Genomic DNA, 22,581 nt, shown 5'->3' with positions numbered 1-22,581 from the left:
GAAGGTTAGGTTAGGGGGAAGGGAAGTTCCCTTCCAGTCCGCTCCAATTTCGGAGCGGCCTGTGAGGGAATGGAGAAAGGCAGCACGGCTCGGAGCATGCAAGGTGCACAACTGTGCACCCCCTTGTGCGCACCGACCCCAGATTTTATAACATGCGCGCGCCGGGTAGCACGCGCACATGTAGGCCGCGCGCACTTCTTTTAAAATCTACCCCTAAGTGCACTTAACGCAGATAAATAGCTTTTGAAAACTGCTTATGAGTTTGATCCGGTAACATCAGAGGTAATAAAGAAACACTTTCGTAAAATTAAATCTACTACATGTAAGGTTGATGCTTTTCCATCACGGTCTACTAAAGCAGCCAGAAATGGATCTGCAGATGGGCTAAATATGGCTGTCAATGCCCCTTTATTAGAGAGTCAGCTTTTCTCTTCTTTGAGGCAAGCAGTAAGAAAAAAAAAAGCCTTTGCTTCAAAAATAAGTTTGGATTATGGTTCATTGGAAAACTGTACACAAATATCAAATATTCCCTTTTCAGGTAACGTGACCGAGGGGGTGATAACCCTAGAATTACAGACCTTTTTGGAAGAATCAGGGTACTCTGTAATTATCAGGTTTTATGGCAGGTTTTAATTCAGAAACAATATTAATTGCTCTTACAGATGAACTATGTTTAGTGGTGGATAAAGGCCAGACAGTCTTGCTGGTTTTACTGGATTTTACAACTGTACCATGGGATTCCATTAGGGAAGTTGCAAAGGTGGGAGGTTGTGTTTTGGATTGGCTTCGCTCTCTTTTTTTTTAATCTGAATGAATAATATATGTTTTATTAGACATTATCCTATTCAAGTCATGGCAGCTCAGATGTGCTCAACCCCAAGGGCCAGTACTCTTGCTGATTTCATTTAACATTCATGTTTGCTCTCTCAGAAAGAATAACTATCACATCTATGCAAACAACGTGCAGCTATTTATTCCACTGAAACCCAATGCCGAGCCTGCAGTACAAAACCTTTACAGCAATATTAAAATGGGCCCGGAATAGGCTGACGTTAAACTCTAAGAAGGCAGAGGTTTTGTCGGTTAGGAAGGCCATGGACCTAATGCTCTCTCCACAGTTTATCAAAAGCAGTTAAAAGCACATCTTTTTAAGGAAGCATTTAATTAATTTTTATCTCATTTATTTAAAAATTAAAGGATAAAGTGCATTGTCTATGATAGATGTTTTAGAGGTATTTATGTGTTTTATACACATATTAGTTTATCTGTCTGCCTTTCTATGATTGTTGGATTTCAACCCGCTCACCACAGTGACCTATTATGTGCTGGCTAGAAATACTGGAAACAAATAAATAAATAGAACAAGTATGGTCAGGTGAGAATGTGTAACCTTGTAAATCTCAGGTCCATCATTTGGGAGCCATTTTGGAATCCATGTTATTATTGGAGGCCCATATTGCATCTGTGCTGAAGAGTAGATTTATTCATCTTCACCAAATGTATAGGCTGAAAACTTTTTTTTTTTTTTAAAGACATTTGTCTGGCTCAGGTTTTGCATTAATACTAAAAAAAGAAGAACACTGAAGTGGGACAATTGTAAGCTAATAAAGACTGGAACATTTGTGTTAGACTGATGATTATATATAAGACAGAAGAATGTGTGAATGTTTGATTACATCTCTCTGACGATGCCTAGTATGAAGGTCTAAAATATATCTAATATTTTAAATGCTGAAGAGGACCTTATTTTTGATGCTGTTCGACATGCACTCACTCCTATTTTACTTCCGGGTTTGATTTTGATCAGGTTTTGCATCCAACAGTCCTTTTCAGAATAGTTTATTGTAAGTTTTACCAAAGGCTCCCCCATGAGGAAAGGCTAAACAGGTTAGGGCTCTTCAGCCTTGAAAACAGATAGAGGAGATATGACGAAGATCTATGAAATCGTGAGTGGAGTGGAACGAGTAAACAGATGACCCTTTCCAACAGTAATAAGACATGGGGATTTTCCATACACTCCGCACACAATTAAAATGTGGAATTTGTTGTCAAAGGTTGGGTTTAAAAGAGTTTGGACAAGTTCCTGGAGGAAAAGTCCATAAACCACTATTTGCCAGGTAGACTTGGGAAATCCATTGCTTATCACTGGTTATCAGCAAGAAGGATTGGACCTACTCTTTGGGATCCTGCTGGGTACTTGTGACCAGAGATAGGATGTTGGACTTAATGGTCCTTTGGTCTGACTCAGTATGGCACTTCTTATATTCTTAACATTCAAAAACTGAAAGCCATAGATAATGCAGTGGCCAGAATACTTCAGATCAGAAATGTTATCTCTCTCTCTCTAGTTTTGAAAGGGCTTCATGGGCCCCCAGTCGCTTGCAGATTTCAGTTTAAAGCCCTCATGTAGGCTTTTCAAGCCTGAAATAGGAAAGGTCCTTTTTACCTTCAAGACTGGCTGATTAGATTCAGACCCATAAGAGCCCCGAGATCTGCAGGGAGACATTAAAGAAAATTAAACTATGACTAATGATCACACTTGGGAATTAGTTACTAAAAGCAGCATGTCTGTCCACATCTTATGCTTTAGAAAACTGGAAAAGTTGTGTCCTTTTGAACAGGATTTCTCAGGCTGCGTGATAATCAGTGTTTAAGGCTATATTTTATTTTCAGTCTGTATTGTGTGTGTACGATATCACGGCCTGCTAGGCTGCATGCCGATAGCGCCTGTTTTTTTAATGACTTGAGAGTTGTCATTTTTTAATGTTATTATGCTGTGTATTTTTATTATAAAATTGTATGTCTTTTGCATTGTATGTACTGATAGAAAATCATTGTACCATGTCTTGAGCTTCAGGAATGGCAAGTAATAAATTTGACAGCTACATAAAAACAATGAAGAACTGAATTTGTTTTCAATAAGAATGGTGAACCTGGAATAGTTTAACACAAGCAACAGAAAAATCAGTATATGTAGTATTCATATACTGGTAGATTTTAAAAGGGATGTGCATATCTCGCCACATGCAAAGATACACGCTATTTTATCAACTATACGCATAGGTTATAAAATACTCTTCATGCGCATTTGTCTGCAGCTCTGCGCACATATCTTGAGAGACAGAGAGAGCCTATCGAGGAGCAGTAGCAAAGTGGCGGCATAACATATGCTTGCTGGCTGAGAAAATTAGGGGTTACATACCTCTGAAACGCACATGCCCTGCCCCTTTTCCGCCTATTTTTCCTAGGTGCACGTACATCGATGTACCTCCCGCCCAGCTGTTTTTGTGCATGCAAAGCTTTTAAAATCTACCTCATTGGGAGGGTATAAAGACATTCAGATTTGTTCAAAGGAAAGCTATAAGAATTATAGATTAGACAACTCTATGTCTGTTTGTACATATACATACACACACACACACACAGTATATTTATGTACATGCGTCTGGGAGGAACAGATGGACAAGGCCTTGCATTCCTTGACAGCTTTTACCGCTCTTAAGTGCCTCAGCTCTAGTGTTGAAAATCATGACTGTACTACATCTTTATCACAATTTGGATTTATAAAGAAATTTTCATCTAAACTGACTCATTAGGTGCTTTATTTCAGATACAAAATACTAAACAATTATTTAGTTCATTTAACATCAATTGCTGCTATCTGCTGCACGGATGAGTGGGAGTGGGTTGGTGCCACAGATAGTAACATATAAAGTACTCAGTAACATAGTAATGATGACAGAAAAAGAGAAAATGGTCCGTCCAGTCTGCCGAGCAAGCTTCTTATGGCAATATCTGCCACATTATGCAGGTTACCCCCAAGTTTCTCTTAAGGGTAGTCCGTGCAGTTACCCCAAAGCCTTAAGATAAGGGTAGCAGTATCTACAATCAAAAACCAAGCAACTGTTAAACCCATAAAAAATTAATGTTAGCCACATTTTCTCTGGTGAGGAGCCTTCTTGAAAATTCAGGTGATGCTGCTTGACATGCTTTGCTTTTGAACTTGACTGCAGAAGCAGTCCTGTGCTTTTCCCCTTATGTCTGCATATCAGTACCCCAGACCATAAAAGTCAGGGCCCGTTTTGGTTGCCATCTGAATTCAATTCCCCCTTTCCCTCCCCACTGTCAAAACTGAGAGTGATGTTGCAGTTGTGTCCAAAGTATCAAGGCTTATTGGTTTAGGGTAGTAATCCCCATGCTTCTGCTAAGGGTAGTAACTGTCGCACCGAGCATGTTACCCCTATGCACCCTTTTCTTCATTTCTGTCCTCTAGCCCAGTGGTTCTCAACCTTTTTTCGGCCGGGACACACCTGACAGATGGTTCTCACATATGTGACACACTGAACATGTGACTGTCACAGGGCTAAATGTAGGTATAGATTCTGCATCCTCAGGAACTCCCTCGACCCCCAAAAATGGCTGCAGAGCAGAACTAGGACATTACCCGTAGAACTCACCATACAAAAAAAAGATATTCTGGTTCTGATGACATCTCAGTAAAAACCAAACAAACTCTCTTTACTGGCAGGCACAATACCCCTCCTTATGAAAATACAGTAATTTACCACTACAAATATTTAACCAGGCCCTAAACACTAATACACCTCCTATTAGGAAAACAGAGCAAGCCAAGCTGCTATAGAGCCTCGCACAGAAATAATTGTAAAGCTATACTAATAAATGTTACAAAACAGCTGAATAGAATAACATCCAACAATTAAAAACTCATAAAAATTATTTAAAATTGTCCAAATATGAATAAAATATTTCAAAACAGTAGACACATCACATAATACCCAATAATTTAAATGGCAGTCAATCAAGAAAAATAAACTTAAAAAACCGCCTTTACTTACCCTCTCCAGCAACTCTCCTACTCCTTTCCCTTGCAGGCCAATATCACTCACCAGAAGCAGCAGTGGCTGCTGAAGCTCTGTCCTCACAGTCCTCTTCCTTAGGGCCACAACCAGTCACAACCAGTCTCTGTCTCACACAGACCTGTAACCTCCCTAAGTGGTTTCTCTTCTTCACACACACACCAGTCACCTCCCTGACCATTCTCTCTGTCTTTTTCACACAGTCACCTTGCTGACCAGTCTCTCACACAGATACCTCCCTGACCAGTCTCTGCCTCTCTCTCACACACAGTCACTTCCCTGACCAGTCTCTGCCTCTCTCTCTCTCACACACACACACCAGTCGTCTTCCTGACCAGTCTCTCTCTCACAGAAACACATCACCTCTGACCAGTCTCTCTCTCTCAATCACACACATGCTCTGTCACTTACATACAAGCTCATACAAACTCTGTCACTTACAACCACATGCACTGCTATTCATGCACCCATTGTACCACACACACACACACACAAGCTCTCACTCATGCACCCAGGCACCCATTCTACCACACACACAAGCTCACGTGGAGCCTCTTCTCATTGTTTGGCCCAATAAGAACAAGAAATTACCATGCTAGGTCAGACCAGGGGTCCATCAAGCCCAGCATCCTGTTTCCAACAGAGGCCAAACCAGGCCACAAGAACCTGGCAAGTACCCAAACACCAAGAAGATCCCATTCTACTGATGCAATTAATAGCAGTGGCTATTCCCTAAGTAAACTTGATTAATAGCAGTTAATGGACTTCTCCTCCAAGAACTTATAAGCCTGGCCTCCACTTATCAGCTGCTGGCCTGACCTCCGGCAGCATGCTACGTCTCTCCAGCCACCACCGTCCTGGCCTCCGGCAGTGCACAGGGTCTCTCCGCTCTTCGGCCCCACCGGCCTGGCCTCCAGCGGCGGTGCACAGGTCTCCCACTCTTCAGTCACCAGCGGCCTGTCCTCTGGTGGTAGCCTACAGCGTCTCTCCATTCTTCGGCTCCACTGGCCTGGTCTCCGGCGGTGACACGCAGCGTCTCTCCATTCTTCGGCCCCACCCCTGGGGAGAAGGGAAGCACAAGCGGGGCAGTGGGACACCGGGAGCTGCGACACACCTGCCGGTGCTTGGCGACACACCGGTTAAGAACCGCTGCTCTAGCATATAGGGATCCACAGTGTTTATCCCATGCTCCTTTGAATTCTTTGACTGTTTTTGTCTTCACCACTAACTTCAGAAGGGCATTCCAGGCATCCACAATTTGTAACCAACCCCACACATAAAGCTGTACATATCCTAGATCTAATATTTGCCAACGACAATAATTGTTTATTCAATACCTCACACTATACATTGCCCTGATCTGATCACCAACTAATAAAAGCAGAAATAACACCAACACTAAGCAAACAAATTAAAATAATAATCAAACTTTCACCTACAGAAAGAAGATCTTGAATGAGTAGATGTGAATCGGTATTTACACTTTCGGATAATAGAAGGACTAGGGGGCACTCCATGAAGTTAGCAAGTAACACAATTAAGACTAATCGGAGAAAATTATTTCACTCAACGCACAATTAAGCTCTGGAATTTTTTGCCAGAGGATGTGGTTAGTGCAGTTAGTGTAGCTGGGTTTAAAAAAGGTTTGGATAAGTTCTTGGCGGAGACGTCCATTAACGGCTATTAATTAAGTTTACTTAGGGAATAGCCACTGCAATTAATTGCATCAGTAGCATGGGATCGTCTTGGTGTTTGGGTACTCGCCAGGTTCTTGTGGCCTGGTTTGCACTCTGTTGGAAACAGGATGCTGGGCTTGATGGACCCTTGGTCTGACCCAGCATGGCAATTTTTTATGTTCTTATACTTGAAGAATCATTGAAAAACAAGCTAGTTAAGTTCAATCAAACTAATGTCACCTCCGCTTTCAACTCCTGGGATAAAATAGTCAATGATATTGCTGATAACCTAAGCCCAGTTCAGACAAAAATGCTACAAAATGAATGGAATACCTGAAAACATAAGAAACCTTGGTACAATGAAGAGCTAAGACAAACTAAACAGACACTGAGAAAATCAGAGAAACAATGGCGGAAATGCCTGTCATTTGAAACCTTAAAAAAATACAGATTTCTTCTAAGTACCGCGAACAAATCAATAAAACAAAAAAATAAAAGGCTACTACGCAAAACAGATTCATGGAGTAACAGTCAATTCCAAATTACTCTTTGAAAGTCAAAAACCTAATCAAAGACCCATCTTCCTCCAACACGAGAACACACAACTTCTCAGAAAAGAACTGCAAGGAATATGCCATCTCCTTGCTAGACAAAATAAAAAGACTAAAAAATCAATTCCCCACTAACTCATTAACAAACAAACATGAAGAAAATCCTGGAAGTCCTACATAGAAAACTTTCGACGTAGAAACCAAACCAGAAATAAAGCAAATCATTTCCAAAATTAAACCTACTATCCACTCACTAGACCCAATTCCAGCAAGTTCTCTGAAAAGTATACATAACAATCACTCCAACAATCACAACTATAATCAACCACTCGCTCTCAGAAGGGCTGGTCCCATACAAAGCAAAACAAGCTGTAATCAAAACAATCCTAAAAAATAAAAATGGAAGAATAGACGATTGGGACAACTACAGACCAATATTCAACTTACCATTTATTGCAAAAGTTCTGGAAAAAGCTGTGTTATCACAACTGCAAAATCACCTAGAAGATGACGATATTCTATACCCAAACCAATTTGGATCCAGAAAAGATCACTCGACAGAAACTCTACTCTTATCTCTGATTGACCCTGTGCTAAAAGGGTTTAACAATTATGAGTCATGGGTCTTGGTACTATTAGATTTGACAGCAGCATTCAACATGGTCGCCCAAACTCTGCTACGCTATCAGATGAAAAAAACTGAAATAGATGGAAGTATACTCAAATGGTTCTCCTCCTTCCTAGCTGATAGGACTTTCCAAGTAAAACTGGGCAACAAATCTGACATTACCAATCAATATCTAATATCACCACAAAACAGGTGTAGCCGTAAAACCAATGGGGCAGATTTTCAAATGCTACGCGCGTAACCTGAGAAAATCTGCCCCTGCGCGCAAGCCCCGGGACGCGCGTATGTCCCGGGGCTGCGAAAAAGGGGCGGTCTGGGGCAGGGCTGGGGGCATGGCCGCAGTCCGGGGGCAGGGGCCAGGGGCGTGGTGGTGGTGCTGGGGCGGGGCCGAGTGCTGCTGCCCAGCGGCATGTGCCGGGGCATGGTGCGCTGGCACCCAGGCGGTGCGCGCAAGTTACGCCTGCCTCGGGCAGGCGTAACTAATGCAACAAAGGTGGGGGGGTTTAGGTAGGGCTGGGAGGTGGGTTAGATAGGGGAAGGGAGGGGGAGGTGGGGGGGAGCGGAGGGAACGGGGATAGCCATCGGGGCGCCCCTAGGGCTCGGTGCGCACAAGGTGCACAAGTGTGCACCCCTTGCGTGCGTCGACTCCGGATTTTATAACATGCACGCGCCTGCTATGATAACGGCTCTGGGTTCTGTGTACAATAACCGCACTGCTTGAAGAAAGAAACCATCAAACCCCATCTTATGCAAGATATCAAATAGATATCGCCATGCCACCCTATCAAATGCCTTTTCAGCATCGAAACTTATGGCTAAATAGGGGACATCCATTTGGCGACATATAGTCATAGAAGTCAAAACACGTCGAATGTTAGCGAGCGCATAGCGCTTGTGAACAAAACCCATCTGATGGTCCCCGACCAAACAGGGCAAAATGGTAGCCAATCTATCAGCCAATATCTTAGCCAATAGTTTGTGGACAAGGTTTAACAGTGATATCAGACGATAAGACACAGGTAAAAGCGGGTCCTTGCCGGCCTTAGGTATATCAAAAATCAAAACATAAAAAACATGCCTTCTGTTCATCCTACTACTACTGAACGCGCAATCAATTTCAAGAAAAATCTCTCTAATCAATTATATCATTAATGACCAACAACCTACAATTTTCTGCATAACCAAAATATGGCTAAATGACAAAGATAATGTACTATTAAACCAATTATCTCATCCAAATTACAATCGTTTCCACATACCAAGACAAAAAAAAATGTGGAGGCTTACTAATAATCTACAAAAAAGAACTCAAATTAACAGTTAAGAAAACTGAAATCATTCCGCCTTACGAAGTCGCCATATTATAATCAAAACAAATCAATATCAGATTAGTATACTGCCCTCCTGGCCTCCTGAAAGACTGCTCACTCTTAGACAACTATTCACAAAAGAATTCCCCACTCCAGAGACAACAATAATTTTAGGTGATTTTAATCTTCATGTAAATAGGTCCCCAAGATCCATCTCCTTTGACATGTTCCTTGTCACAATGGAAGCCCTAGGATGGACTAAACACATCTTTGAAATCTCCCACAAACCTGGTAATACTCTCGATCTCAACTTCGCAAATCCCAATAATTATAATGTAAAAATTAAACACACAACAATCCCTTTGTCTGACCACCACCTAATTAAAGCAGATCTAATATACCAAAACCAAATAGCAAAAAGTTCTGAACAAATAACCACCCAAACATTCAGAAGGAAAATAAAAATTGAAACACTAAGGCATTAGAGACCAAAATATGTGACCTGAATCTAAACAGTTGCAATGAGGCATTTGATTCGAGGGGAAAAATGATCAAAGAAATTGCAGATAAATATATCCCAATCCAAACCAAAAATACAAACAATAATAATCACAGAAAATTGAGCCCTTGGTATAATGAAGATCTGAAAGAATAAAAAAAAAACTAAGAAAACTTGAAAAATATTGGCGAAAAACCCTTCCAAAGTATTACTCAGAAGATACAAACCGCACCTATCTCAATACCGATGTTGTGCTCAGGCTTGTGAACCCTTGGATCGACGGGAGGATGGTATACCTTAGGAAGTGGATCCGTAGGTTCTCCCATCGGGTGGCGAGGCAGAACAGAAGAAGTGACCAGCTGACCCTCAGCACTGGAGACTGAGGCGACTGTGGAGGCAGACGAAGAGTCGTGACGTCGAGGAGAGGAACTGTGTCTTCGCCACTGGAAGCCCGCGGTCCCCCCAGAAGGAGCCCGTAGGGACCCGGGCCGCTGGGACTTAGGTGGGCCCTTGGAGACGGTGGTCCAGAAGAAGTCCAAGGTCAAGTGCCAGAGGGTCGTCACTTACCAGTCCGAGGTCACACGCCAAGGGATCGCCGCTTGCCAGTCCGAAGTCACACACCAGGAATCACCGCTTGCCAGTCCGAAGTCACACACCAGGAATCACCGCTAGCCAGTCCGAAGTCACACACTAGGAATCACCACTAGCCAATCCGAAATCAGGAACCAGGAACACCAAGATGAGACAGGAACCAGGAACAAGGATCCAAAGTGCAAGAAGACTCACCGAAGCAAGCAGACTTAAACAGCGCTACAAGAGACGTTGCCAAGTCAAGGAATGAGCAGAGGAAGCCTCCCTTTATACTTCCTCTACTCGGACTCATTGAAAACAGCTGTAAGTAGTTAAAGGGGCCTGGCCCCTTTAAATCTAGAGAGGAGGCGCGGCCTCGTGCCTAAAGATGGCGGCAGCCATCTTGGATTTCTTCCGCGGAGGAAAGACTGCCGGATGCCGCGAGGGAGGAGCAGGGACGGCTCCTCACCCGGCGGCCATCCCGAGGACCCGCGCCAGGACAACGGGCACAGGCTCAGGGGTTTCTTTAGAAGCTGCCGCAGTGGGTCACTGCTACGGGCAAGGTAGGGGACCGCGGTCGTGGCCGTCCACGGCCGTGGAACACAACAACCGAACCCTATTAAAAAAAAAAAAGTACTATGCAAAACAGAATCATGGAGTAATTTTCAACTCAAAACTTCTGTTTGAGACAGTCAAGAGTCTGATCAAAGATCCCTCTTCGCTCCAAACATCGAACAATATATTCACAAAAACTTCTTGCAATAAATATGCAACAGTTTTAACTGAAAAAATCCAGAGGCTGAAACAACAAATCACCTTCACCTACTCTCCTTACACTTCTAATGACTTAAAACTACAAATGATACAGTCTCAAAACTGGAAATAAGCAAAATCATATCAAAACTAAAACCAGCTACTCCCCCCTTGACCTGATACCAGCCACCTTGTTGAAACAAATAAACCAAACAATAACTCCGACAATCCCAACACTTGTCAACCATTCCCTCACAGAAAGATACATGCCCCTAAGTCTAAAACAGGCAATTATAAAACCAATTCTGAAGAATAAAGCAGGAAGTTCAAAAGAATGGGATAACTACTGACCAATCTCTAACCTAACCTTTCTTGCGAAAATTCTCGAAAAAGCTGTTCTTTCCCAATTAGAGTCGCATCTCGAAGACAAAAAGACCCTATATTCTAACCAATTTGGATTCCGTAAGAATCGCTCAACAGAAACTCTTCTACAATCCATAATGGACCCTCTAATACGAAACTTTGACTCTAATGAATCTTACTGCCTAGTGCAATTTAAGCAACTTTGTAAGTTATTGTAAATAAATCTAGTGCTATGTACATAGGTTACCTTTATATACAATATCTTTAGTCTCATACATATTTCTTTTAGGCATATAGACATTTATTCTGTTAATAGCTTTATATGTACCTGTTTTCATGTTACTTGTCAAGCGCATCTTAAGCGCAGTTTCTCGTTTATTGTGAATGGATGTGATATCCCTGATGAATGTCGGTATAAAAAACCCTTAAATAAATAAATATAGTGCTGATCGATTTAACTTCAGCCTTTGACATAGTTGACCATAGTCTCCTATGCCATCAACTGAGAAACACTGAGGTTGAAGGAAATATACTAAGTTGATTCACCTCATTCCTAGCAGATAGGTCTTTCCAGGTAAAACTAGACAGTCACATATCCGACTCACTCCAATGCCCTTACAGGTGTTCTGCAGGGTTCAGCGCTTTCAGCAACTCAATTTAATATTTACATGCTACCTTTGTGCAACCTATTAACAGACCTTGGATTAAACGTCTTTCTATATGCAGATGATCTGCAATACTATATCCCTCTGTAAAATTCATTTGAGAGAAATCTTCACTCATCTCTGAATATATGAACACAATAAAAGAAAAACTTGCACAACAAACTCTTGCTGAACCTGAAAAAACCCCAAAATAATTTGGTTAAACTGAAATCCACAGAAATCTATACCACCATGTATTGATCTTGGAAACCACCAATTAACCCAGCAACTCAACTAAGAGATCTAGGAGTCCAGATTGATGAAAATGTAACTAAAAAAGCCCACATTAGCAAACTGATCAAATCTGGTTTCTACAAACTGCGAATCCTGAGCAAACTGAAAACTCTACTAAATACTGTAGATTTCTGAATGGTATTGCAAACCTGGATTATTGTAATTCCCTACTTCTAGGACTTCCAGTTAGCAACTTAAAACTACTACAACTACTGCAAAATGCTGCTGCCAGACTGACTAGAGCAAGGAAATATGACCACATCACTCCAACTCTAATAGCACTGCACTGGCTCCCTGTTCAATCAAGATTATACAAAGTCCTAACAATAATATTTGGCAACATTGGTACAAGCAACAACCTGATGGGAATAACATCTAAGCCACATATTCCCACATGAACGCTTAGATCTAAGAATAAAGGCCTTCTTGAAATCCTGACCATAAGAGATTCTCATCTAACTCAAACTAGAGACACAGCGATATCAATTGTTGGCCCAAAGCTCTGGAAGTCCATGCCAGAGAACCTTTGTGTAACAAGAGACATTAAGAAATCTAAGAAAAACCTGAAAACTTGGCTATCTGATTGTGCCTACTGTTTGTCTGGTACATCCAATTTGCAATGACTTTGATGACCAAACTATATCCTGAACTTTACCCCCTTACCCTCATCCAACCCTATAATCTGGCACACCCATCTCCCCTAGACTGTGATGACCAAATATGTCCTGAACTTTACCTCATTACTCTCAACCCTCCCCTTAATCTGGCAACGTCTGCTCTGTATCAGTCTATCTTTAAAATAATCCCCTAGTTTTAGAGTATTTTCCCAGTTTTAGACTGTTTTCTTGGTTTTCTCCAATGGGTATGCCTTCCTCCGCAACTCATCGTCTGTGAGTGTCAAAACTGTACACTGTTGTAAACTAGTGATTCTCACATGGAACGACAGTATGGAACACACTCAAATAAATAAATAAATAAACAAACAAACAGCAGCAGATTGTGAAAAACTGCTGAAGGTCTTTGTAAGACTTGGAGACTGGGCTTCTAAATGGCAGATGGAATTTCATGTGGCAAATGCAAAGCGATAAATGTAGGGATAAATAATCCAAACTACAGGTGCATGATACTGGGAGGTTGAAAGAAGCAAGGAAGAAGGCAGCGAACTTACCACCATCGCCAATTATTTCAAGCTTTCCAGATGAAAGTATGAAAAAACAGATCAATGTTTGCATTCACATCAGCACAAATGTATAAAATAAGAAGGGTCGGTGTTTCAACAGTTCAATGGTAACTGTGTCATTGAGACCCCCAAAAAAAGATAACTAGCACTTGGAAACTGGAAACAGAAAACAATGTCAGGGACTGGCTGAGTGCTGCTCTGGTAGGAGTTAAACGGGAAGCAGCCTAATTTTTGTTTTTCTTCTTTGTGCACAATACTCCTTGTGCATATCGCCATTAAATGGATTAAATAACCAGAGGCACTACAACATCTCTGCTTTAAAAAAATCGAGCATGTTCTACAATACAATAAAAAATAGATTGCAATGGAGCAGCAAAACATGGGAAGAGCCAGATTCCTGCCCCCTCCCCCACCACCCCTGGAATGTATTACTCAAAAGGGTTCAAGGAATTATGTACCACTCAGCTCATATGAGAGATGATTTCAGCATGACAGAGACTGAGAACTGCAGCCAGTCTATCCTGTTATGGCACATGAATTTGTCGGCATTCGAGAGCAATACTGTCTCTTGATTTAAGTATTAAATTATTGTATTCTACGGTTCCTCGTGGCTCACAAACAGCATTATAAGGACATGAAATAAAGAGAAGATGCCACGCACCAGGGACAGAGCAATCTCCCAGCAGATTTAATGCACAAAAGATAATAAAATCTGCACATTGCACTTATCTCAAATTAATCTTCTGGTTCTTTCTTTATTTGGATGTCATATCACACTTTGAGAACGAAGTTGGAGATAACGAGTAATTAAAGTTATTTTCATGGCTGAAAGATAAATTTACCACCTGTACCCTTCTAGGCACAGCCCCCAATTTCCAGTGGTGGGTTAGAGGTAGAAAATCATGCAGCACAACTTCTGAAATTCTGGATTATATTGACATGTGCCCAGCAAAACAAAGTTAAATATTTTCTTTGTTGAGTGCGATTAGTTTATTTTGTTCAATTTTTCATTTTCATTCTTAATTTGGTGATGAGTAAAGAATAAATGAGATATTTTGCTGTTTGATTTTTTTAAATAGTGCTTTAAGGCAGGTGAATTCTGGATTTTAAAGGATCTGTGAGGAAGCAATGAGGAGCTGCCATTTTTATTTGATAGAACTTATCTGGTTGTTTTAAATATGTTTTATTGAAGTGTCCTGTCAAGCACTGCAGAGGCCTGCCTGCATTTGTGCCCATGCCCCTGGACTGGCAGCCTCCCACCTGTCATCTGGGTTCCTGCTTGCTTCTGGGCAACCTATCCCCTAGTGGTTTCTAGGGACACGGGGGGCCCACACAACTCAAGAGTCACGCAGTTCCTACTAGCAAATGCCTAATTGGAGGGTAGTGACAGAATAAGACCCAGCATCTGCTTCCTATTTTCCAAGTTAATGAAGTTGATATTCAAAAGTCAGTTATCCATCTAAATGGCTAACTGGTGATATTAAAAGCTGTATGCGGCTAAATTCTAGCCGCATAACAAGTTACGCAGCTAGAATTTAGCCGCATAAGTCAGGGGCTGGCGGAAGGCATTTCAGGGAGGTGAAGAGTTAGCCGCATAAGTTATGCAGCTAAATCTGATATTCGGGGTTAGCCGCTTAACTTATGCGATTAACTCTGGTCACATCTTAGGGCTGCTCTAAAGCTAGCCAGCTAACTAGCCAAGCCGCTCAGCGACTAAATATTTGCCTCTTCGTGTTTAGTGAAGGTCTTTCATTTGTTACATGATGGAACAATGTGTTAAATAATTGCTCACTGTATATATCTATCCTTGGATGATACCAATATAAAATAACTGCAAAGAAAAGAGGTCTCTTGAACAAATCTCAGATGAATCTTCAGGGGAAGTGGGTTTCACAAGCACCTTCTGGGGGTTTTTTGTAGGGATGAAACCTATGAGCCCCAGGAGAAGGAGTTGGTGCCATTATTTGGAAGAACATTTGGAGCCAATTCAAGAGACTACTGATGAAATGGTGGCTGAATAGACTACACATAATTAATATTTCAAAACCTTAGTCTTACATCAGCACAACAGAGAATATTAATGACGTAAGATTTGTGGCATCACAACATTTTGTGTTATTTCAGACTTTTTTTTTGGAGTGGAGGAGAAGCTTAGTGATTAAAGCAGGCTGAGAACCAGGGAAGTCAAGGTTCAAATCCCATTTCTTCCAACAATGCTCCTTGTGATCTTGGGCAAGTCATTTAATCTTCCATTGCCTCAAGTCTAAATTTCATTTGTAAGCACTCTCGGGCAGGATCTTCCTACTGTATCTGACTAACTCACCTTGAGCTCAGATTTGGAAAGGCAAATAATTAAATCTAAACCTTTTTTTTTTTTTTTTAATTGGCTAGATTCTAATCGGTTCCTTTCTAAAGAATTTTTTTCTACCACTTTCACAAATGATACTTCAGATAAATCAATAGTAAAGAAATTCTTAAATGTGGGATCCCTCCAGGGCCCTCTCAAGCAAGCATTCAAGAATTTCAAAGATTGGTTAATCATGAATTAGACTCCCTAGAGGCATCCAAGCAGTATTCAAGCTTCCCACGTCTGCATGGGAAGCTTTATGTTCCTAAAAGCAATTTAATTATGTTAGCAGAAGAAAGAGGTGCAATTCTGATGATAGATCAGGTAAAATATTCAGCTGACGTTTCTCACCAACTTGCGTGTGCATCCTCTCTGCCTGCTCACCCACTGCAATCTCAGAAAACCTCTTTGGCCTAGATTCATCAAACTATCGCATGCGATAGGAAGAGGGGCATGTTTTATGGTAATAGTTTATTTATTGCAAAGTGCACTATCGTAGCACTTCGCATAAGTATTACTGCAGAGTGCAATACCTTTTCGCACTTTGCAGTAAGTGCCACAACTGCTGTAATTCCTACCTATAACCATATGAGAGAGAGAGAGAGAGAGATAGACTGACTAGCTATAAGGCCCTCATACTAGGTAGGTATTTATACGTCTATATGAGGCCCACCTAGTTACTCGAGGTGAGGTTTAGGTATTAGTGTAGAGGTTAGGGGCCACTTTGACATTCAGAGTGAGACGTATGAACAGAACAGTGCACTCTTATGATGATTTGATGTCCTTCGGAGTGAGAAAACTCACCCAAAAATGAGATTTATACAATATTCTCTCAACCTAGCTTGATGGACACATCATTGTATGCACAGCTTAACGCAAATGAAAGAGGTGTAGTTATTAACTGCATTAAAACTGTGATATGGCTTCGCAACTTGCGAAGCCAGCCCACTTGGCCAGAAATCCCGCCCCAAACTCCACCCTTTTTCTAAATTAGCATCGCACCATGTGTTATGGTGCTTTTCGCATGCGAAAAACGCCTTAACGCATGCAAAAAGCCCATAATGCAGCTTGGAAAATAACCCTCTGTGTTGGAAGTTCCTTCGGTCAGGGAGATCAGGCATACCTCCAGTCCTAGCATGGCTTTATCTTGTACGGTGCCACTCACCTGCAACACTCTACCCTACAAATCTTTTTTGGAGGTAGCTTAAGACTTGGTTATTCCAAACTGTTTATGATTTATAGTATATATTTAGGGTTTTTCAATTAACTCCCTCAACTTTCAATGATTATTTCCCTGCATTTTTTGTATATTTTTTATTCTGCTGCTATTTTATTATTATTCTTTTATCTTTTTACTTTATTTGGGTTATGTTCTAATGCACTTGGGTATTCTGACTTCTGCTGGGTATAAATTATGTTACTGAAGAATTTTTGTACCTTGTTCTAGGCATTATTTTTTTGCGATAGGGAAAAGTAGTACAAGTTTACCATAAATAAAACAAATGTTCAGAAAATCCCACTCATAGACTTCAGATGACAGATTCACTTGCACATAATGCTACACAAAAAGAAAGGGATTTTCTTATATTTAAAACACCAGTAACACCATTATCTATATTCTTTCTAAAATTCACAAGGATATCCATAATCCTTCAGACTGACCAACTATTTCAGCAAATAGTTCAAGCTTAGAACAGTTGTCCATACAATCCTACCACTGACACCACCATACAAGTTATAAGGATACGACAGGAACTTCAAGATTTGCCATCTAATCTTCTTATGGTAATGGCTGATATTTCAGCTTTGTATACAAATATTATACACTAGACACATTAGATTTAATTAATTTGATTTATATTCCATTTTTTCAGGCACTTCAAGGTGGATTACATTCAGGTACTATAGGTTATTTCTCTGTTCCCAAAGGACTCACAGTCTAACCCCTAGATTCATCAAGCCGCAATGTTTTTACACAGGAGGGGTCCCACTATCGAGGGGCAGGGTGTCTCCACAATATGGGGCCCCTTCCCCAAAAATGCATTCCAGCTGTATGGAGCGCTCTTTTGTGCTTCAGCCAAACAGTGCACTCATCCCGGTTGGCGCCATCTTCCAAAATGGCACCGACCTGACCTTGCCCCAGTCATGAGACTGGAGTAAAGTCCAGGAGGATCGGGGTTGGGTTTGAGTAACTTTGGGGGGGCCAGGATATAGTATCTATACAGCTACAATAATTGTTTACACTGTCTCACCAGCTAATTTGCCAGATATACATTTTTGGTCTTCCCAGACAGAAATCAAACCAGTCCTGGGGTGCAAGAATCCACTACAGGCTGGAGCTCCAACTTATTGGTGCAAGCGGAACATTTATGGGACTGGAGTTTTCCACCAGGTTAATCAACTGTCTGCACCAAAATGCATGGGGCCCAACTTTTATACTATATATATATATCCATAATATATCAGGCTTGGTAGTTTGTCCGTCAGTGCTCGCGCATGTTCCCCAGTCCGCCGATAGATGGCGCTATAATATATCAGGCTTGATAGTGTGTCCGTCAGTGCTCGCACATGTTCCCCAGTCCGCCGATAGATGGCGCTATAATATATCAGGCTTGATAGTGTGTCCGTCAGTGCTCGCGCATGTTCCCCAGCCCGCCGATAGATGGCGCAGGTGGCTCCCTGGCCGCCATGGAGGCTCAAACACGCCGTACAGCGGCCATGTCACAACACCAGCTACAAGAGGTACTCCTGGGGGAATTCAGCGCTACTGCGGAATGCAGATTTTGTGCAGAATTCCTCCTTCCCGTAGATTTCCTCCCTCGCTGGAAGACTATTCAAAACTGGAAGGACAGTGGCCATTGCAGGACAGGCAGAAAATAGCAGAGGAGACCTCGGCATGCTGCGAACGGAGCGCGTCCCGCAGCATACGCTCCGTTCGCAGTGAAGATGAAGGCCTGGGCGCGCCAATCGCGGCACACGGGGGCCTTCCCTTTTCGCCGAGAATGGCACTCCGGGCCTTCATCTTCACCACGAACGGAGCATGTGCCACAGGATGGGCTCCGTTCGCAGCATGCCGGGGTCTCCGCTACTTTCTGCTCAAGGCGAAAATGGAAGGCCCCCATGTGCCACGAACGGCGTGCCAGGCCTTCATCTTCGCCACGAACGGCGCTGGTCCCACAGCATGCCAGTGAGAGAGAATGTGTGTCGGGGAGGAGAGGGTGAGTGAGAGCAGGAGGGTGTGAGAGAGAGCATGGGGGGGGGGATGCCGGTGAGAGAGAATGTGTGTGAGAGAGAGGAGGGTGACAGAGATCATGGTTGGTAAGAGGGGGGTGGAGAGGGTGTGAGAGAGAGCATGGGAGGTAAGAGAGGGTGGATGGGGGGATGCTTGAGTGTGGGTTTCAGAGAGAGGGAGCCTATATGAGGGGAGGGGGATGCCGGTGAGAGAGAATGTGTGTGTGAGAGAGGAGAGGGGTGTGGGGGAGTGCAAGAGACAGCTTGGTAAATAAACTTTGCCAGCCCTGGCTTTAGCAAATGTGCCTCCACGTCCCTTGCCCTAGGTGAAAACAATTTAGTTTTTCCTTTTCAGGTAACAGTTCCATACAAGAGCATATGTGCCAATAAAAAGGCTCACCGCCCGGACGTAGAACGGGTACAGTTGCTAATATATATATATATATATATATATATATATATATATATATATATATATATATATATATATGGACTTGGCCGCAGAAGCAGTGCAGTGGTTTTTTTCCTTAATGTCTACGCATCAGTACCCCAGACTGTAAAAAGTCATGGCTTTTATTGGTTGTGTCTGAATCCAAAATTCCTCTCTCTCTCCAAATTCTCCCTTCCTTTGAAGCAGAGAACGATGTTGCAGCTGCATCAAAAGCATCAAGGCTTATTGGTTAAGGGTAGTAACCCCATGCCTTCTGCTAAGGGTAGTAACTGCCTCTCCAAGCAGGTTACCCCCATGCATTCTGTTAAGGGTAGTAAACGCTACTCTGTGCAGGTTACCCCTATGAGTATCAGTTCCCCAGACTGTAAAAGTCAGGGTCCTCGTTGGGTTCTGTCTGAATCCAATTCCCCTTTTCCTCTGCCATTGAAGCAGAGAGCAATGTTGGACTTGTATCAAAAATATCAAGGCTTATTGGTTAAGGGTAGTAACCACTGCACTAGCAATTTACCTCCATGCATGCTTTCTTCAATTCCTTTAGGTCTTGGCTATAGGAACAGTCCTGTGCTTTTTCCCATATGTCTGCCTATCAGTATCCCAGATACATATATTTCTATTTTCACTTTTTGTGTGCACATAAAGACTAAAGAGGTTAGGGCTGTTCAGCTTGGAGAAGAGGCGGCTGAGGGGGAATACAATAGAGGTGTTTAAAATAATGAGAAGTTTTGAACGAGTAGACGTGAATCGGTTATTTATTCTTTCGGATAATAGAAGAACTAGGGGGCACTCCATGAAGTTAGCAAGTAGCACATTTAAAACTAATCAAAGAAAATTATTTTTCACTCAACGCACAATTAAACTGTGGAATCTGTTGCCAGGGGATGTGGTTAGTGCAGTTAGTGTAGCTGTGTTTAAAAAAGGTTTGGATAAGTTCCTGGAGAAGTCCATTACCTGCTATTAATCAAGTTGATTTAGAAAATAGCCACTGCTATTACTAGCATCAGTAGCATGGGATATGCTTAGTTTTTGGGTACTTGCCAGGTAGTTGTAGCTTGGAGACAGGATGCTGTGCTTGATGGACCCCCTTGGTCTGACCCAGTAGCTACCTTTCTGGGAGCAAGTGTATGAAGTTACTCTAAGGGTTTTGGAGATATAATTTTGTATCCTTTACAAAGTATAGCCTTAGCAGTATATTGTAACATTTGATTAACTAGTCTGTTCACCCTCAGCCAGAAGACCTGCACAAATGGACAATCCCGCCAAACATGTAAGTAGGTATGCACCTGCCCACAGCCCTTCCAACAAAGTGGAGAAGAAGAAGGAGAGAGCTTATGAAAAAAAGAGGGGGTATCTGTAACTGCACAGCAAGAATTTAGCCATCAGTTCCGCCCTATGAGCATATAGTGAGGTCTTGTGCACATCTAGTCATATTTTCTGCCATCCTTTTAAATCTATATATAGCCCTGTCTCTCTATTCCAATGCTCTTCCACTTGAGAAGAGGGCTCCATAGACAAGTCAGATCGTATTACAGAAACATAGAAATGATGAAAGAAAAGGACCAGATGGTCCATCCAGTCTACCCAGCAAGCTTATGGTAGTACCTGTTGTGCCATGTAGGTTACCCCCATGCTTATCAGTTTCCTAGACCATAAACATCAGGGCTCTCATTGGTTGCTGTTTAAATCAAATTCCCCTTTTCCCCCTGCTGTTAAAGTAGAGAGCCACAATGGAGTTGTATCAATGGTATGAAGGCTTATTGGTTAAGGGTAGAAACCGCCACAGCAGCAAGTTACCCCCATGCACACTTTTCTTCATTTACATCCTTTAGTCTTTAGGGATCCACGATGTTTATCACAGCCCTTTCTGTGCTAACACCTCTATTGCTAAATCAAAAAGTAGAGGGAATAGTGGACATCCCTACCTCATGCCCTTCTGTATAGGAAAGAAATCTGAGAGATTTACATTCATGCCTATCCAAGCTCTCAGGCACACATACAAGGCTTTAACCCAAGTAATAAACAGAGGGAATACCATACTTTTCTAGTACATGTTATGTTTCACAGCTTGCGAGGCCTACCTGCAAATGCAGCACTCAGCCAATGCTGCTGACTAGTGGCTCTCCATTCCCTATGGCAGCATGCTGCCGGGACGCCACTACCATCACTTCCCTCCTCTAGGTGCATGTACCCCCAATGCTGCAATATTTAAAGGACCTGCGACAGGAACTTTCCCATGGCATCTCCCAGTGACGTCAGGACCCCAGTCCCATATAGGGCTTCTCAGAACTCATTCCTTTGCTTCAGCAACAGGTCACCTACCTTCCTGTGTAATGCAAGTTGCTGCTTCTCCTGCACCTCATCTCTCCAGCCCAGCCTGGGACAGCAATAGCTAATCCAAAAGAGATGTATGTGATGGGGGGGTGAAGACTGATATGCACGGACCAAGAGAGGGACCTTGGGGTGATAGTGGCTAGCGATCTGAAGATGGCAAAGCAATGTAACAAGGCGATAGCTAAAGCCAGACGAATGCTGGGCTGCATAGAGAGGAATAACCAGTAAGAAAAAGGAAGTGATAATTCCCTTGTACAGGTCCTTGGTGAGGCATCTCCTGGAGTTCTATGTTCACTTCTGGAGACCGTATCTCAAAAGGGACAGATACATGATGGAGGCAGTCCAGAGAAGGGAGTCAAAAATGGTGGGGGCGTCTAGATCAATTGACTTATGAGGAGAGATTGAAGATCTTAAATATGTATACCCTGGAAGAGAGGAGGTGTAGGAGGATATGATACAGACCTTCAGATAACTGAAAGGTTTTAATAATGCACAATTGACAAACATTTTCCGTTGGAAAGAAATCAATAGAACTATGGGGAATGTAATGAAACTCCAGGGAGGATGACTCAGAACCATTGTCAGGCAATATTTCTTCACAGAGAGGGTGGTGGATGCCTGGAATGCCCTTCCGGAGGAGGAGGAGAAGACTAAATCAGAGAAGGATTTCAAAAGGGCATGGGATAAACACTGGATCCCTAAAGGCTAGAGGATGGAAATGAAGAAAAGAGTGCATGGGACAACTTGCTGGCATGGCAGTTACTACCCTTAACCAATAAGCCTATTACTTCTGATGCAACTCCAACATTGCTCTCTGCTTCAACGGCAGGGAGGAAAGAAGAAAAGATGGAAACGAAGAAAAGAGTGCATGGGGGTAAT

At 42.4% G+C, this 22,581-nt stretch overlaps 1 protein-coding gene across 1 annotated transcript in view; it reads right to left on the bottom strand.

Moving 5' to 3' along the window:
* The window catches only part of CDK19 (cyclin dependent kinase 19), a 529,893-nt gene that overhangs the window by 321,525 nt on the left and 185,787 nt on the right, over positions 1-22,581 (bottom strand). The window lies entirely within an intron of this gene.

Source organism: Rhinatrema bivittatum, chromosome 3 (assembly GCF_901001135.1).
Source record: "Rhinatrema bivittatum chromosome 3, aRhiBiv1.1, whole genome shotgun sequence".
Classification (NCBI taxonomy): Eukaryota; Metazoa; Chordata; class Amphibia; order Gymnophiona; family Rhinatrematidae; genus Rhinatrema; species Rhinatrema bivittatum.
The sequence above is the reverse complement of the archived record's forward strand: the minus strand, read 5'-3'. Positions and strand labels throughout refer to the sequence as shown.